Raw genomic sequence first — 18,653 nt, forward strand, 5'->3', positions numbered from 1 at the left:
GTGTTCTTATTTCAATTTCCAGGAGTGTAGTTTCCTCCTTGTTGCTCTTTAACATATAAATTACATAAATGAATAGTTAAGGGAACTAGTAACAACGAAATGATAAATATTGATTCTGCTTATACATTATTATAGATTAAAACTCCTTTTATATATTACAAATGTTTGTGTAACGATGTCCAATGGACGTAAAGAGACACAAATGGATCTCCTAAGTAATATTACTGATCAATTGCCCAAATCTGCCCCTTTTTTTGTTGGCTACGCAATCTAATATAAATAACGCGCGATGACTCACATCATCTACATACCAAACACTAGAGGACAATACTTTCAAAGATGATCTACTGTGGTGTGCAGCCTCAGTGAAAATTAAACTTACGTGATTTGAGCTGTTTAGCTTTTTAGCCCTAATAAGCCGAAGCAGTTAGCAATATCACCGTATGTACTGCGTTCGGTGCGTCGGAGTGAAGGTTCTCCTACACGTCTGTGACGATGAAAGGACTCCAACCACAAAATAAAAAACTCTTTCAAACACTAGGACAGCCGAAGGCGGCCCTCTGACTGGTATGATCCAATACTGTCTTCTCCTCTCTGTGTTCTACAGACAAGAAACGCAAGCTCCCAGCCACAAGGACGGAATTCAAATAACGTCTCTACGTGAGTATAGGCAGAACAAGTGCTCTCAATCACTGAACTCTGCGTACCCAACGATGACTCACTACCCGGAGGCGAAGTCCATAATCGTATATGTTCGCAAAATCACCACCACCCTCATTAGCATTTGAGTTAACTAACTCCGTCACTTAAACCATTCCCGCAATCTTTAGGCAAAATTCAATATTTTTATGGACAAGAGATTCTGAGACAATATCTGAACTGTGGAAGCTCTATGAGTGTTGGCAGCAGCCCGCAGCCCGTGGTCATGCGGTAGCGTTCTCGCTCCCAACGCCCGGGTTCTTGCGTTCGATTCACGGTGGGGTCAGGGATTTTCTCTGCCTCGAGATGGCTGGGTGTTGTGTGGTGTCCTTAGGTTAGTTAGGTTTAAGTAGTTTTAAGTTCTAGGGGACTGATGACCATAGATGTAAAGTCCCATAGTGCTCATAGCCATTTGAACCATTTTTTTGGAAGCATTTTTACTCTCTAAAAGGTTTTCGCACATCCGTGAAACGTCGCTCGTGATACGAGCGGTTTATCATAAACTGGATGTTGAACTAACCAGTTGAAAGCAGAGCGATCAACAGCGGCAAGCCCTCCATGGAAACCTCAAAATTAACATCCTATAATCAATAATTTCTTACTACACATGACTGAGAAATTATTAGTGCACATATTTGAACTTAAAACGACATGACGTTTTTTTTTGTTCTGTATCTTTACTGAAACCAAACACCTATAGCCATTGTAACTAAGGAAAGCTTTCATGTGTGACCGAGACTCGAACATAGCAACGTTCCTCATTGGAGACCAGGCATAAAGAGTCGAGAAATATCGAAGTATTCGCCAGTGTCGTTAAGAAATCTTAAAGTGCTAATTTATGTACTATACCTAGATTTATGTCAAGTATCTTATCTCCCTGTTAACTAACCAAGAAAAACGTTTAATATACTTTCAAGTTACAAAGTTTGCTGTTTAAAACGAAGATCCATGATGTAAGGTTTTGCAATATAGACCCGAACCCTGCACGTAATCAGATTGTTAACTATGTAAAATCAGATGTTAGACATCGAACTTTTTCACCAGCAGCAAAATGTTTTAATTCGAAATGAGGATGCAAATTCTTTGCCTGATCGGGAATCGAACCCGGCACCTAACGCCGTTGTTTACGCGAACTGTTTGTTCACCAATAGTGAGATATGTGCATCTTTTACTAGGAATAACACCCGAAGAGACTTTAAAAACGGAAGTTAATTATCACTAGCAATTCGGTGTGCAAATGGTAGGGCTTGAAAAGAAATCATGGTTGGTTTGTACTTAATTAGGATTCGCACTCACAATTCTTAGATCGAGAAATACCATTAAACACTGTGAAGTTACCAAATACTTCGATTATTACATTCATTATCACTATTAACTACTTCATTCTACTGCTGCTATAGCGTGCTTGAAGGATACTCTCAGTGATTTTTGATCATTTTTAGAAGCAGTGGTCCAAATACCAGGAAACACTTAGTCCGCAGCAAATGGTTGCAGCGTTTTGTGGCACTGGACAGTCCTTTTTCTACTCATTACAACTACGAAACACTGGAGAAACTAATCCTTCCTTCTGTTCGTCCAATATTTTCGGGAGGTAGGGTAATATTCCAACATAACTGTTGTCCTGTCCATACAGCGAACTGTGTAAGGTGCTGGACAGTACTCCCTACATGGGCACTAGCATTTTGACGGGGAAAACACGGTGTAAAACACTGGTTTCAAATGAAAGGAAACATTGAGCTGTTGTACTGGCCTCCGAAAGGTGTTGACCTCCATCCCGTAGGGAACGTATAGAGAGAGATGGAGAAAACTGTTACCAGTAGAATTCCAATACCGACAACCAAGTCAGCGCTGCCCGAAGCAGTTCATGACTCGTGGGAATAGCTGTAGAAGAAGAGATTCATTCGGAAACTTGGTGCCTCTGTAGGCTGACTGCTAAATGTAGTTGTAGGGGAGAACGGATACTGGACACGGTAATGAATTATCGAGTTGTTAGGGAGACATTGTCTGTGACAGATGAACTTTTTGTTGTCCCTGGAACGGGGGAGGAAACTTTGTATCTGTCATTTCTCTCTCTCTTTTTTTTAAGAGAAAAAGAGGAGCAGATTGTACACAAAAACTAGGTTGTCTATTTATTTCACTTGTTTCAGTAGTTCAATAGACTCTTGATTTGAAATTATTTTACGACGTGTGATCAAAAAGACTGAGAGAGGCATGAAACTGCCGATGAAGGCACCAAAGAGAGAGTATTTTGTCGAGATAACCTTCAAATTAATTTGTGACTCTTTACTACACGCAGGCAGGATGCCAATACCGACAAAATCAGAAAATAGGTATCATTTTCGTTTAATGCCAAGCAGAAATAACAGAACATAAAGAGACTTAATACTTTAAAATCAAACAATTAATAATTCTCATTCTTCTACTAAACTAAGTACTCTCACCACCAATCAGAATTCATGGAAACGACAGCATTCGAAAAACCTACAAGCAATTCAGAAAATTTCTGCCTTAATAACTACACCCATCAAAAAAAAGTTGGGGATCACCGCGGTTCCCAGAACTCCTGAAGATAGACGTTGACCGTGGATATTTTATCACAGACACAGTCCCTTTGACTGTTCAGACACGTCACTAAATCCGCCCAAAAATGTAAACAATCATGCATGAACAGCGCATATTAGAAGGACGGGGTCCGACAGCCGATCAGCTCCAGGAAGGAGGTACACGGCTCGTGTTGTCTGTAGTTAAACCATGCCTAGACGGTCAATACCGCGGTTCGATCGCGTCCATATTGTTACTTCGTGCAAGGAAGGGAAAGGAAGTGCCCAAGTGTCTCGGCGTGAACGAAAGCGACGTTGTTCAGACATGGAGGAAATACAGAGAGTCAGGAACTGTCGATGACATGCCTCGCTCAGGCCGCCCAAGGGCTACTACTGCAATGGATGACCGCTGCCTAAATATTATGACTAGGAGAACCCTGACAGCAGCGCCGCCATGTTGAATAATGCTTTTCGTGCAGCCACAGGACGTAGAGTTACGACTCAAAGTAAGCGCTATAGGCTGCATGATGCACAACTTTACTCCCGATGCCCATGGTGAGATCCGTATTTGTACACACGACACCGCGCAGGAGATGGGCTCAAAAACATACGGAATGCACAGCTAAGGATTGGCATCACGTTCTCATCGCCGATGAGTGTCACACGTGCCTTGAACCAGAAAATCGACGGAGACGAGTTTCGAGGCAACCCGGTCAGGCTGAACGGCTTAGACACGCTGCCCAGCGAGTGCAGCAAGGTGGAGGTTCCCTGCTGTTTTGGGGTGGCATTGTGTAGGGCCGACGTACGTTGCTGGTGGTCATGGAAGGTGCCGTAATGGCTGAACGATATGTGAATACCATCCTCCGACCGATATTGCGACCATACCGGCATCATATTGCTAAGGCATTTGCCTTCATGGACTGCAATTTGCGCCCCATCGTGCACATCTTGTAAATGACTTCCATCAGGATAACGACATCACTCCAGACATGAACCCTATCTAAGATGCCTGGGATGGATTGAAGAGGGCTGCTTATGGAGGGCGTGACCCACCAACCACTCTGAGGGATCTACGCCGAATTGCCGTTGAGGAATGGGACAATCTGGACCAACAGTGCCTTGAAGAACACGTGAATAGTATGCCACAAGGAATAGAGGCATGCATCAATGGGTATTAGAGGTACCAGTGTGTACAGCAATTTGGACCACCACCTCTGAAGGTCTCGCGAGGACGGAAATGATGTTTATGTTAAGATCTATTCTAATTTTCTGTACAGGTTTCGGAACTCTTGGAATCGAGGTGATGCAAACTTTTTTGATTTGTGTATCAACTGTGTATACTACGCTCACAAAATGGTATAATATGGTCGGTAACGTCACACCTTTTCCATTCAAAAGCAATTATATACTTAGTGAATACTGCGCAGTGCGTCTTCGACGGAAATTTAGACAGTTCATCTGACTGAAAATTCTATGAACGGTGATACTAAGAACATAGGCTAATTAAATGGTGAGACAGTAAACAAATATTGTCATAGGTTTCTTCTGATTTTCTTGTTTTGGAGATGTCGTTTGCGGGACAGTGTCAGAGTATGCGGGAGAGTGTCAGAACTTAATAACTGCCAACGAAAGTGTCATAAAATTTCGACACAGTGATGGCGAATTTACTCATGCAGCAATTGCTCGTACATAAAATGACTCCAGAATCCTATACCAATAACCGAAATGTATCAGAAAATGCAGTTGAATTATATACTTGCCGTACCAATCTTATGAAGAACGTTTGATACAATGAATGAAAACTGTTTGTTCCAGTGACAGCTGAGAATCGATTCAAGTATATCATATATTAATCAAAATATTTGTTTACAAGGAAAATGTATCCCTCCTGACGCTGAAACAAAAAGAGAGACATGATAAATCGTGCAGTTATGCTTTTCAGTTCGTTTTTCACCTCCAGATTTACCGTAGTATGTCCAGTGCTTCCGTAACGTTAGCCTCGGGTAATGATTTCCTAAATGGCAAACAATACACAAATTACTGTCGTTAACGGTGCCTTGGAGCCTTTTCTCAGCCTTTCTCGTGAAGTAACTCAGTATTTCCAAAACAGGCCATTCTGCTCAAACCTACAGTGTATGGAATGTTGGTTCGCTTATGATGCATAGTTTGTCCTTCTCCTATCATTTATTCGCTGAATTTCGTTCTGGCCCTTCGTAGCTCGAATAAAGAAAAAAGGACAAAGATTTACAAACCGCATTGCTTCTCCACCGAGATCAGAACCGACTACTATGTCACCTAGCACAGTGAAAATCGAGCGTGTAGCCACCAACGCATCATCACACTGCCTTTTTCCATTACATCCATATTTCCTAATGTAGATTACTCGTAACGTGACATTAGAGAGCAATCTTAACTTATGTGCCAAACGTTAAATGGCTCTGAGCACTATGGGACTTAACATCTGTGGTCATCAGTCCCCTAGAACTTAGAACTATTTAAACCTAAATAACCTAAGGACATCACACACATCCATGCCCGAGGCAGGATTCGAACCTGCGACCGTAGCAGTCACGCGGTAAACGTTAAATCTGGATTACATTTTGAATGGAAGCCGTGTAGATTATTTCATCACGTTGACAAGAAAGTACAGTATTTGACATAAAAGCTGGCCACCGGCTGGCCGCTTCAGAGGCGAAGTTTAGCCGTTCACTTAAGGCAGCCAGTATTCCCACCAACTACTCAAGATACTAAGTCCGGCCACGTCCACGATCCGGCAACACTGTACAATGTAGAAGTGTGTGGAGGAGGTACTGCCAGCCTTCATGAAGTGATATAGAATCGTATCTGCTCTTAGTGTAGTGATAAGTTTCGTGCTCTGTAAACATGAACTCGTACGTTCAACTACACTACACTCCATTGTTTCTTCAAATCACGTATTGGATATCTGCTAAAGTCATCAGTCTGATGGATACTCAAACATAATTCGTTTCATTTTCTAATCCACCTCTAATAGCAGAACATTTCCGCCAAATGACTCCTGGCTAAGTCGAGATCAGAACAGTTTTACGTTCGGGAGTTCCGTCGCTCCACAGCATCTGCCAGATATGGAGCGTACGTTGCCCGCTGCAAACGACGGATGCGTCGGACTAGGTGAACGTGGTGCGGCACTATGACTGTATTTATCAACAGTCATTTTGTTTTTTGAAGCTGTTGTATTTATTTTCAGCAACGATTTGGATTTTGCCTGCCTGAAAAATATGAACGTTGTTCAAGTGTGAAAGGATAGAGTCGGAAGTAGAAGAAGATCTATCATTTGCGACGTTGTCGACAGAGGCAGCTCTGAACCTTTGTATTGTTTATGTAGGGCGAATGCTTTTGGGCAGAAACGTAAGAAAAAGTTTTTTGTTTTTAGAAACATCTTTTTGGCATGAATGACCTTGTACACTGAGGAAGCCTCGATAACAGACATATGTGATGGAGTGTGACCATTTAAGCGTCGTGCGGCATTTGAATTCACTGGCAAGATTCGCATCTCTGGAGCAGTAGTACTGCATGACCTAATTTAAAATAACAAAAATCGTAAAGATGCCTATCAATACATTTTTACTCGGTCGTTGTAAGTTTTCTCATGCAATTTTCCTGCTGGTGACTAGTTATTATGTCTATATATTAACTTCCTATGAAGAATTAATGATAGAGGCACAACAAAAGACATACACAACTCGCCATTAAAAATTGCTACACTAAGAAGAAATACAGATGATAAACGGGTATTCATTGGACAAATATATTATACTTGAACTGACGAGTGATTACATTTTCACACAATTTGGGTGCGTAGATCCTGAGAAATCAGTACCCAGAACAACCACCTCTGGCCGTAATTACGGCCTTGATACGCCTGGACATTGAGTCAAACAAAGCTTGGATGGGGCGTACAGGTACATCTGCCCATGCAGCTTCAACACGATTCCACCGTTCATCAAGAGTAGTGACTGGCGTATTGTGACGAGCCAGTTGCTCGGCCACCATTGACCAGACGTTTTCAATTGGTGAGAGATCTGGAGAATGCGCTGGACAGGGCAGCAGTCGAACATCTTCTGCATCCACGAACGCCCGTAGAGGATCTGCAACATGCGGTCGTGCATTATCCTGCTGCAATGTAGGGTTTCATAGGGATTGAGTGAAGGGTAGAGGCACGGGTCGTAACATATCTGAAATGTAACGTCCACTGTTCAAAGTGCCGTCAATGCGAACAAGAGGTGACCGAGACGTGTAACCAACGGCACCCGATACCATCACGCCGGGTGATATGCCAGTATGGCGATGACGAATACACGCTTCCAATATGCGTTCACCGTGATGTCGCCATACACGGGTGTGATCATCATAATGCCGTAAACAGAACCTGGATTCATCAGAAATAATGACTTTTTGCCATTCGTGCACCCAGATACGTTGTTTAGTACACCATCGCAGGCTCTCCTGTCTGTGATGCAGTGTAAAAGGTAACCGCAGCCATGGTCTCCGGGCTGATAGTCCATGCTGCTGCCAACGTCGTCAACTATTCGCGTAGGTGGCTGTTGTCTTGCAAACGTCCCCATCTGTTGACTCAGGGATCGAGACGTGGCTGCACGATCCGTTACAGCCATGCGGATAAGATCCATGTCAACTCGACTGATAGTGACACGAGGCCGTTGGGATCCAGCACGGCGTTCCGTATTACCCACCTGAAGCCTCCGATTCCATATTCAGCTAACAGTCATTGTATCTCGGCCAACGCGAGCAGCAATGCCGCGATACGATAAACTGCAATCGTGATGGGCTACAATCCGACCTTTATCAAAGTGGGATACGTGATGTTACGCATTTCTTCCCCTTACACGAGGCATCACAACAACGTTTCACCAGGCAACGCCAGTCAACTGCTGTTTGTGTATGTGAGCAATTTGTAAGTGTCGCCACTGGCGCCCACCTTGTGTGAGTGCTCTAAAAAGCTAATCATTTGCATATCGCAGCATCTTCTTCCTGTCGGTTAAGTTTATCGTCTGTATCATGTCATCTTCGCAGTGTTCCAATTTTAATGGCCGGTAGTGTATACTCGAGCAACGGGTAGTGTGAAAACCTCCATAGAGGAATGTGTAACGCACTTGGTATTTTTTGCGAACTTATAAGGTATTTTTCAGTAGACAGCTGGCATATACTAGGACTGTGTTCTGCTGCCCGCATCTCATGGTAGTGCGGTAGCGTTCTCGCTTCCCACGCCCGGGTTCCCGGGTTAGATTCCCGGCGGTGTCAGTGATTTTCTCTACCTCGTGATGGCTGGGTGTTGTGTGCTGTCCTTAGGTTAGTTAGGTTTAAGTAGTTCTAAGTTCTAGGGGACTGATGACCATTGATGTTAAGTCTCATAGTGCTCAGAACCATTTGAACCATTTTTTTGACTGTGTTCTGCTTAGGATGAGGGATAGTAGTGTTGATGCTATTCACGCTGTGCTGAGCAATTCTTTCACAGTTAGAAGTGAAGTGTGGCCTAAAACGTGATGTAGTGGTAGTTGTCGTTATGATTCAGCAGCATGTGGATAGTGTAGTTCTAGTTTTTAGAACCGTCTGACCATCTGTGTCGTCGCAATAGACCTCGATAACAACTATCGTTGTAGTCAAGAGGTATCGTTAATATTACAACGTTAAGGGCTAAATTAATAACACTCTGTGCAAGCAATGCATAGAATCTCAGCACCATGCTAAGCTTGGTGAACCTGTTGTTATTTCGGGTTCTCCCTGTCTTAAGCATACCGCACGTTGGAAAGCTCTTTAACATAGGCGCTTTTCGCTTTTATTGACAAAGCATCAGCGTTTTAATATTAACGAATAGACGATACGTATCTTCTCTAGTTTTTATGGACTGAATGACAGTTTTACCGGAGGAGACTTATTCTATACATTACTATCAGCATTTTATGTTCCTCGTTCCTTTTTCTGATAACAACTGCTTCTCCTTTCGCGTTAGCAGACACCGGAATCCAAGATGCGCTCCATACATTCGCTAGTTTAATTCTCAACGGCGTTCTGAGCTTGCATTTTCTATTATTTCTCAATGTTAGCTGCATAGCAGCCTTTCTTGATTTTTAACTTAATGTTAGTTTAGCTTACGAAGTCTTCCTGAGGATTTTACGTTTTGCAATCGACGGTTTGTTGTTGTCTCTTCATTTCTGTGCCTGTTTTTCATAGATAGTGCCTTTGACATCGATCTCAAGAAAAATACTTCCACGTCCATTATTACAAAAAAGATGTGTTGTCTACTTATAACATTTAGACTATAACTGCTGGAGATATTCTGAAAATGTGAAACATGTCTGACGATTAAGCTTCAGTTCGTTTAAGACAGAAAAACGCAAATAATTGTGATAGTTATTAATTTGTGTTTTTTAGTTTGCAGTCGGCATAGCTGAGTATTATTATAAAACCAGTTACGGAAATGAAAATAAGGCTCACTGACAAATACTTTGGGTATTTTGGTGCTCGGACGCCAAGCTATTGAGACACGAACTGTAGTCAAATCCTAGACCGCACGAGCTGGTATTTCCTGCTAGAAGTATAACTAAATCTTGGCAAAAGCGCAGGATATGTTCGGCAACCCCTTGACCGACAAATTACTTCCTGGATGATACAAAATTAGCCCAGAAAATTCACTTGATATATTCGTATCATTTCCATTATATAACATGTCATTTTCACATAATGTGTGAAATAAAGTTATCAGTTCATGGTTATGAGTCCAAGAAAGTCATTCGACATGGAAATTGTAATTAATCTTACCTTTAACGTTGCGAGCTTATCTCTCGTAGCCAGAATGAAACCATAAGAGAGAGGACAACGCTCCATAATTCCACTAGGTAACGTGAAGTGTAAAGTGGGGACTGCTTTTGTTCCCTGTTCTGGTCTTGCTGGTAGATCCATTCTTAGCCATTTCATGAGCTACAAGCAGTCACATCGAAAACCAATAAGAAATTTATCATGGATGTATGACTTAGGGGAGGGGACCAATTAGCAAGGTTATGGGTCCCTTATTTATGAAATGTCAAATTTCCATACTACTGAATTGTGACACAAGACAGCAAAAAAAATATATTGTTCCGACGTCCGGAATGAGTAATATCTTACTGATACGTGCTGATACAGACACGTTTCTTTCACTGATACATTATGTTTCATTAAAATTACTTTCGTCACAAAGATGCCGTGGTAATTTTCATTTCATTTCAGTTAGTGCAGTGTGAATTTTAATGGGGTTTTGTATTATTTTACTGAACACAACACTAAACGTCAAAGAGAAATTAATCTACAACAGGATATTCCCTCGCTTTATTTAAAAAATTCTTCCAAAACTTAGGTGGTTAACCGATTCCCCACCACCTCTTGAATCTGATTTATGGATGTCGTCGAACAATGTATGACGTGTATTTCCATCAAACGAGGAATTTTCTTGATTGTTCTTCTACGAGGAGCTTGAAAGGCAAAAATAAGAGCGTGATGGATAACTTTTCAAACTCCTGGATAGTTTGGTTAGTACAATCGGCAGAGACCATTATGTTGTACTATCAACGCTTTATGAAGTTTTGCAGGTCGTTTTTCTTACACTGCAACCGATACATGACTGAGTGGTAGGCAATAAGTACCAGTTGCGATACACTCTCCCCTGGTGAGGTTTCTCGTAATGCATAGCACCATTTATGAGTCTCCATAGACAAAATATTATTTTCACACTGCCCTCTGTTCGAGCATATGTCTTTTGTTGTGGCATAGGCACTATTTATCCTTAAGAAGTCAATATAAGTATATCATAACTAGTCACCCTTAGGAACACTGCATTGAAATTCTCAATAAACCAGCCTATGATGATCAAGCAAAAATGCATTAATAGTCATCTCTACGATTTCTATTGTTTTAAATTACAGCATGCTGTATTACTGCTCCCGAAATCTGAACCTTGCCCGTCACATATGTTATCGAGGCTTCCTGAACGTGCAAGATCATTCATTCCAAAACGATGTTTCCTGAGAGAAAAATTCTTTTTCCGCGTATTTTTCCCAAAAGCATTCACCCCACTCACAAAACAGAGGTTCAGAGCTGCCTCTGCTGATTTCACCCCTCTACGAGGCACGTTGCAAATGGTAGGCATTCTTCGGCTTGCGACTATATTCTATCACACTTGAATAACGTTTATATTTTTCAGGCAAGGAAAATATAAGTCGTAGAAGAACTACGACAGCTTCAAAAAACAAAATGACCGTTGATAAATACACTCATAGCGCCGCGCCTGGTTCGCCGAATCAGAGGCGTCTGACGTTGGCAGCGAACAGTGTAAGCTCTGTGGCTGGCAGCTGCAATGGGGCGAGGAAACTCGCGAGTGTAAACTGTTCTGATCTTGACGCAGGCAGCAGCTGTTTGGCGAAAAATGTACTGGAACTTTTTGCTGTTGGATGTGGATTAGAAAATGGAACGAACTATGTTTGAATTTCCGTCAGACTGATAACTTTAGTCGATATCCAATATGCGATTCAAGTACATTAGGGAATGAAGTATACGCGAACCCGAACGCAAGCTATAATATTTACAGAGCACGAGGCTTACCACTACACCGAAAGCAGATACGTTTCCGTAACATCTCCAGAAGACTGACAGAACGTCTTCCATACGCTACTGCATCCTACAGTATTACCTGGTCGTGGATGTGCTTTAGAACTCTTAAGGGGTGGCCGGAAATATTGGCTGCCTTAAGTGAACGACTTAGATTTCGTCTCTGAGGCGGCCAGCCAATGCCCAGATTTTATGCCAAATGCTGTACTTCCTTGTCATCTCGATGAAATATTCAAAATTGCTTCCATTTAAGATGTGACAGTGAGTAAGTAAATGTCGATGTTTCAAACCAGATATGACGTTTGGCACCTAAGCTAAAATTTCTCTCTGACGATATGTTAAGAGTAATCTACATTAGGAAATATGGACGTGAGGGAAAAAGGCAGTGTCATGTTGGCACGCTCGATTTTCAGTGCGCTCCTTGATATACAAGTTGGCTCGAATCTCGCTGGACAAACACTGCGGTTTATAAGTCTTTGTCTCATTTTCTTAATTCGATCTGCAAAGAGTCAGAACTAAATTCAGTGACTAACTCCTAAGACAACCTCTGTACTATAAGCCATCTCACAGCCACCATTTAATATACTCTAGGATTGAGCGGAATTGCCTGTTATGGAAATACTGAGTCACTTCACAAGGAAAGCTCAGAAAAGTCTCCAAGGGAACATTAATCACAGAAATTTGTGTACATTTCTTGCTTTTTATACCTCCATCAGAAAAGATACATTTTCCTTGTAAATATACGTTGAAACACCAAAGAAACTGGTATAGGCATGCACGTTGAAATAGAGAGATATGCAAACAACCAAAATACGGCTCTTTGGTCGGCACGTAAGACGACAAGTGTCTGGCGCAGTTGTCAGATAGGTTACTGCTACTACAGTGGCAGTTTATCAAGACTTAAGTGAGTCTGAACGTCGTTTTATAGTCGGCGCTCGACCGATGGGACACAGCATCTCCGAGGTAGCGATGAAGTCATGAATTTCCAGTACGACCATTTCACGAGTGCATCGTGAATACCAGGAATCCGGTAAAACATCAAATCTCCGACGTCGCAGCGGCCGGAAATAGATCCTGCAGGAACGAGACCAACGACGACTAAAGACAGTCGTTCATCGTGACAGAAGTGCAAACATTCCGCAAATTGCTGCAGATTTCAATGTTGGACCATTAACAAGTATCTGAGTGATAACCATTCAACGAAACATCATCGATATGGGCTATCGAGGCCGAAAAAAGTAGTCGCAGAATTGATCTGTAGTTTCACCCGTGTTTCACTCATTTCTACTTGTAACCAAAATCTAAAATGTGTTCTGAAAGAAGAACGATGAACCTTCTGGAAAAAGGACCTTATCCACAGAAAACATTATCAATTCTGGAAACAAAGATCGTGCAAAAGTCAATTCGCGTTCTCCACAAACAGTAACCTCGATGGCGGTGGCAAGGAAAACAAGGTTGATATGATGTGATCCACGGTAGGCTGTTGTGTACTGCTTTGCACACTCGCAAACAGAAGGTGCTGGGTTCAAGGCCCCCTTTCACCATCAGATTTAGATTTTCCGTTGTTCTGCTAACTCAGTCGTATACTGAGTTTGCTCCTTTTATTATTACGCCACTGTGTTCAATAAAGCATCTGGATTCGTATAGTAAACATCCTGAATTTCGTCCTATTTTCTGGTGGTGCAGCTATTATAGTCGGTCCTAATGGAGACACCCTACGGATGGTAACGCTTTCTTCTCACAGTTTTAGCTGATTACCTGAAACTAACTTTCACTTAACTAAGATCATACACAATTAACCTAATTTCTTACTACATAAAGCCTGACTACACTGTAAGGAACAATGAAAGGGAAAAATCAGCTTTATTTTTACTGACTAAAGTCTTCTAGATCATACACATTTAACCTAATTTCTTACTACACAAAGCCTGACTTCACAGCAAGTAACAATGAAAGGGAAAAGTCAGCCTTATTTTTACTCACTAAAGTCTTCTGGTATCAAATATTGGGTAATTGCTCGCTGAAGGAGAAAGCGATCGTTGCACAGGCGCATTAATACGGATACATTTGGTTCGACTCGAGAATCTCTTGTAGACAGCTCTTTAGCTAATCGGCCATACTGACAACTATCTTACAGCAGCTAGAATGACCTCCCAGTCAGATGTCAATGACAACAGTACCATTGGTAAATATAGCCCTAGAGGGAGAGATGGCATACGTCAGTGAGGCATACAGTAAAAAAATGCGTACCAATTAATACGAAGAATGTAATAAATTAGAAACGTACCTTCATCACAGCCACTCTTACTGCATTAACGAATGTCGGCTTGTGCAATATAACAAGGCATACGTGATAATATTACAGTGCTAAGTGTGAAATGCCATGCGAAAGAAATAATATAAGTACTTCAAGATTAATAAACAGACTGTCACGTAATTTCTAAACATGCTGCAGTATTTTCTTTCCAGAGAAAGTCTACAATTAAGATTCAAATCAGCACTATTTAAGTGCATTCTGGAAATAATCTCTAGGTCGAAACTCAGCCATGTATCCGCAGTATAGTTTCTTTCAGGAGTGCTAAATATGCAGAATATCTTCTGTGTTGTTTGGAAGCAGGAACATAGTTTCTGGAGGAACTACAGCCGTTGAAGTCACAAGGTGACTCGTGACTGAAAAGCTCAGTCCGTAGAGGACTTCCTCTCGGATGACAAAGGTCCCACGTTCAAGTCCCGGTCAGGCAAATTAGTTATAATGTCCTAGTAAGTTTCAATATCTGTTACGTTTCTAAACGATTTGACGCACTTCACAATTTAGCGAAAGATAGCAGTAATAGTCCATGGAACGCGAAACAAACTAACCAACTAACTCGACAAAACCTGCCGGATCCACAGTCGAATTTAATGTCTTCGGTGAACAATGTTGTCAATTCGTTCCACAGCTGACGCACAGCACGATACTCAACTTGTTGCCATGAATCGTACTACCCGGCATGTTACAAGAAAATGGACATATAAAATACAAACAGAGTTTAAAGCTGGTGCGAGTAGCTTTTGTAATTTTGTTACACTAAGAAGAACGTCAGTACTAAATATTACGGTGTGGTGTGTGTGTGTGTGTGTGTGTGTGTGTGTGTGTGTGTGTGTGTGTGTGTGTGTTTTAGAAACAGTGCAAATTCCTTTGTGGACACATAATCGAACATTCAGATGGGTACCATGTACTTATGTAATCGGGAGATAATCTTTCCGAATGGTTTCGTGAGTAGTCCAGTAGTTTCCCTAAACAAACAAAATTAAAAATAATCCGAAAGGTTTTCTGTCTTAAACTATGAAAGTGGTCCGCCGAAATTTACCTTAAGTCGACTGGCGCAGCCGTAGAGTCGTATGCAGCGGGGTGTTCGGCAGCACGCGGCATCCGATCGGCTCCATTGAATAACGACTCATTGCTGAGCAACATTCCGCGATACCCACGCCTTCTCTTTATTGTTGGGGCTATGCATTTACTCCTTGCTCCTAGCTGTTCTCTTTCTAGGCTAGAGAAGAAAGTGATTTTTCAGATATTTAGAAAGTAGATTTATTAGTACTTTTGCCAGTTATGAGTGTTACCCTAGCAATACCTATGTATTTTCCACTACATGAATTACCAATTTGGAATGAGGGGGTACTTCATGCACATCCTAAAAACGTTAAAAAAAATAAAATTCGTTAACAGTTGTTGACTTGTATTAACAACACATTTTTTAAAGAGGTACTGATGTGTAAAAGGAGTACAGAATGTGAAAATATTTTTTAGAACATTGCTAGCAATATTTATGCATTTTCAATAATATGCACTACCACGTTGTGGGTACTTCAGGGCCACCATAAAAAAATTAAAGTTCAAATTTCATTAGTTGTCGTTGATTTTTTACTCACAACATACTTTTTGAAGAGTAATTCATATGTAAGTAAGGTTCTGAACCGGAAAATACTGAATATGACATACTTTGGCGAACGTTTCTTCATTATTAAGACTTAAATTTTGGGTTTAAGTAGAACCGAAACATTTAAAACATTGATGAAACTGGTAGAGGATATAATTAAGAACAATAATTTTTTTTCCAATTTTAAAATATAACATAATTGAATAAATTACGCTATATTCAACAGCTGGGCATAAAGTATCGCAACTCTCCTCTTGGTATTGCGAGCGTTAAACTGTAGCCAACCAAGTAGTAGTACATAACGCCTTTTCGTTTTGAGAGTCACAAGAAAGCATCGGGAGTAGATAGCAAGCTGTATAAGGTATTGCAGAACGATTGCGTAAAACTGAAAGAGCCGCTACGTAAAACCATATGTATCAATAATTTACACGGCCTCAACGTACCCTGGCCTTCAATGTAAGTCTAATTGGAATGTCACAGTCTCTAAAAAAGGGTATGAAGCTGCGCTATTAGCGGGTGGGCCTATTCTTTCTGTATACCGTTCGTTAAAAGAGGGGGGTAATATGGACCAAAGGAAGAAAAAAACGTTCAATGAACATGGGCTCCAAAATGCATTCTTTAACATCTCTGAAAACTTATTCATCTTCGCTACCGTGAAATACACTCCTGGAAATTGAAATAAGAACACCGTTAATTCATTGTCCCAGGAAGGGGAAACTTTATGGACACATTCCTGGGGTCAGATACATCACATGGTCACACTGACAGAAACACAGGCACATAGACACAGGCAACAGAGCATGCACAATGTCGGCACTAGTACAGTGTATATCCACCTTTCGCAGCAATGCAGGCTGCTATTCTCCCATGGAGACGATCGTAGAGATGCTGGATGTAGTCCTGTGGAACGGCTTGCCATGCCATTTCCACCTGGCGCCTCAGTTGGACCAGCGTTCGTGCTGGACGTGCAGACCGCGTGAGACGACGCTTCATCCAGTCCCAAACATGCTCAATGGGGGACAGATCCGGAGATCTTGCTGGCCAGGGTAGTTGACTTACACCTTCTAGAGCACGTTGGGTGGCACGGGATACATGCGGACGTGCATTGTCCTGTTGGAACAGCAAGTTCCCTTTTCGGTCTAGGAATGGTAGAACGATGGGTTCGATGACGGTTTGGATGTACCGTGCACTATTCAGTGTCCCCTCGACGATCACCAGAGGTGTACGGCCAGTGTAGGAGATCGCTTCCCACACCATGATGCCGGGTGTTGGCCCTGTGTGCCTCGGTCGTATGCAGTCCTGATTGTGGCGCTCACCTGCACGGCGCCAAACACGCATACGACCATCATTGGCACCAAGGCAGAAGCGACTCTCATCGCTGAAGACGACACGTCTCCATTCGTCCCTCCATTCACGCCTGTCGCGACACCACTGGAGGCGGGCTGCACGATGTTGGGGCGTGAGCGGAAGACGGCCTAACGGTGTGCGGGACCGTAGCCCAGCTTCATGGAGACGGTTGCGAATGGTCCTCGCCGATACCCCAGGAGCAACAGTGTCCCTAATTTGCTGGGAAGTGGCGGTGCGGTCCCCTACGGCACTGCGTAGGATCCTACGGTCTTGGCGTGCATCCGTGCGTCGCTGCAGTCCGGTCCCAGGTCGACGGGTACGTGCACCTTCCGCCGACCATTGGCGACAACATCGATGTACTGTGGAGACCTCACGCCCCACGTGTTGAGCAATTCGGCGGTACGTCCACCCGGCCTCCCGCATGCCCACTATACGCCCTCGCTCAAAGTCCGTCAACTGCACATACGGTTCACGTCCATGCTGTCGCGGCATGCTACCAGTGTTAAAGACTGCGATGGAGCTCCGTATGCCACGGCAAACTGGCTGACACTGACGGCGGCGGTGCACAAATGCTGTGCAGCTAGCGCCATTCGACGGCCAACACCGCGGTTCCTGGTGTGTCCGGTGTGCCGTGCGTGTGATCATTGCTTGTACAGCCCCCTCGCAGTGTCCGGAGCAAGTATGGTGGGTCTGACACACCAGTGTCAATGTGTTCTTTTTTCCATTTCCAGGAGTGTACATAACTTCTACTGCCAGCTCTTTGTTGTTACGAAATATCTACGTATTGCTGTAAACAGATGAGTAAATCAAAGAGAACACAGATTCTGTTACTGTGAAAGAGCAAAGCTTTGATGTAATCTGCTTGCAACTACATACAATCGGTACTTGTCGGCCGTATTTCAAGAATGTGCCCAATATGGTGTCCATCACGGTAAGCTTAAGTGACGCAAGCTACTGACTTAGGGAATTACGCACTCTCTTAAAAACTCCGGGTGAATTCGCTGACAGATAATGGTGACACGTTCCTGTAGCGATCTTTCGTCATTAATGGAGCTGACATTTACCAAAGCTTTAAAACGTCTCCCCAACCAAAATATCCAAAGGACTGTAATCAGAGAAAGAGATGGAAAAAGTAACTGGACCTCCGCGACCAACCCATTGCCCACCAAATGCCCTTGTGAGCTTATGTCGAATATTTCAGAGGAGTTGTGGTCCACCTCCAGCCGTTGACGGAATGGAAGTCCTGCAACGGGACAGGCAAGTCGTTTGACAGGAATTGATAATACCTTGACCCAGTCAACGTTTTTCTTAGTATGTAGAACTACTAATGTACACTAATGGCCATTAAAATTTCTAAACCACCAAGATGACGTGCTACATACGCGAAATTTAATCGACAGGAAGAAGATGTTGTGATAAGCAAATGATTAGCTTTTCAGAGCATTCACACAAGGTGGGCGCCGATGGCGACGTCTACAACGTGCTAACATGAGGAAAGTTTCAAACCGAC

This window comes from Schistocerca gregaria, chromosome 2 (assembly GCF_023897955.1).
Source record: "Schistocerca gregaria isolate iqSchGreg1 chromosome 2, iqSchGreg1.2, whole genome shotgun sequence".
Lineage (NCBI taxonomy): Eukaryota > Metazoa > Arthropoda > Insecta > Orthoptera > Acrididae > Schistocerca > Schistocerca gregaria.